Source organism: Limulus polyphemus, unplaced genomic scaffold (genome assembly GCF_000517525.1).
Source record: "Limulus polyphemus unplaced genomic scaffold, Limulus_polyphemus-2.1.2 Scaffold8248, whole genome shotgun sequence".
NCBI lineage: Eukaryota > Metazoa > Arthropoda > Merostomata > Xiphosura > Limulidae > Limulus > Limulus polyphemus.
This window is the reverse complement of record NW_013673858.1, coordinates 15,594-17,033: the sequence shown is the minus strand read 5'-3', so window position 1 is coordinate 17,033 and position 1,440 is coordinate 15,594.

Below are 1,440 nucleotides of genomic sequence, written 5' to 3'. Positions count from 1 at the left end.
CGTAACACATTTATATACATTAAAAACTAACACGTAACACATTTATATACATTAAAAACTAACACGTAACACATATATATTAAAAACTAACACGTAACAAAGACAATTACACCAAATGAGTGTTTACAACGGGACAGAAACAACTGATGAAATTATAAGTCACAACGAGTAAAGTAACCCTACGTAATCGTCTACTTTAAGTTTTATAAAAATCAGACGAAGTTTTTATTATTCAAATACAAGCACTCTCTTGCTGTGGAGAATCGTTATGAAACTTATAATACAAACTTAGATTGTGATGTCTAGCTTTTCTTAGTGACACTGTGCCGTGAAAATAATGAAAACACTCCGACAGTTCTGTATTCAAGGTACTTCAGCCGTAAACAGGAAACCCTTCTTTGGAATATCAGATTCACATCAGACGGTTTACATGTACACGTAGAAATGTAGACCACTTAACAGCAACATAGGAAAAACAATGAGGATTATTTGAATTTTGGAGACGAACAATAATGTCTTATTTTCTCTCAACTTACTCGTTGTTAAACACAAAACCACACAATGGACTATCTATATTGTGCCCACATCAGGGATCGAACTCTAAGTTTTAGTTATAAGTCCCTAAACTTGCCGCTGAGCCATCGGAAGGCTTTCCTACGGCATATCAGTAGATCTATTTTAGCAAGATGGGGGAGGAGAGGGGGGTATTGCACTCAGCAATAAATTTATTTATTGCACCAAATATGGCGTAATATATTTTGAAGACTTAAAAAAAAAACAATTGAAAATGCGAGTAACGTACACCAAAGTGGCTATTATCTAAATTTTCCAGTAAATCATTACGTGGGGGTGTGAACACGTGGCATCATCACGTGTGTATTTATGTATGGTTTCGTTTGTTTTGGGTAGTTGTATAAAGCTACACAAGGCCTACCTGTGCTAGTCGTCCTTAATTTTGAACCCACAGATTGGAAGGAAGGGAGCGAATCAACAGCACCCATTCTTGGGCTACTGAAATCGAATAATGGGATTTGACTGTCAGACCTATGACGCAACCATGGCCCCTAAGTTTGGATTATTGTTATTTTTGTTTGCAGTAGCGGGATGTGAACCATGAACCCTAGGATCCACTGAACTTACGAGATGTTATTTGTGAGCTCTTCAGTGATGACCGTCATTAAAGTCGAGACATGTTTGCGGTAACGGGACGCGAACCATGGGCCCTTGGATCCACTGAGGTATGTCTAGAGGACTATTTGTGAGTTCTACAGGGTTGGCCGTCATTAAAGTCGACACTTTTTATATTCAACATTCTGGTACACATTATAGTAACTCTTAAAGTAGTTACATGGACATACAACAGACAGTACTATTATATTTATATAGATTCTGGTACACATTATAGTAACTCTTAAAATAGTTACATGGACATACAACAGA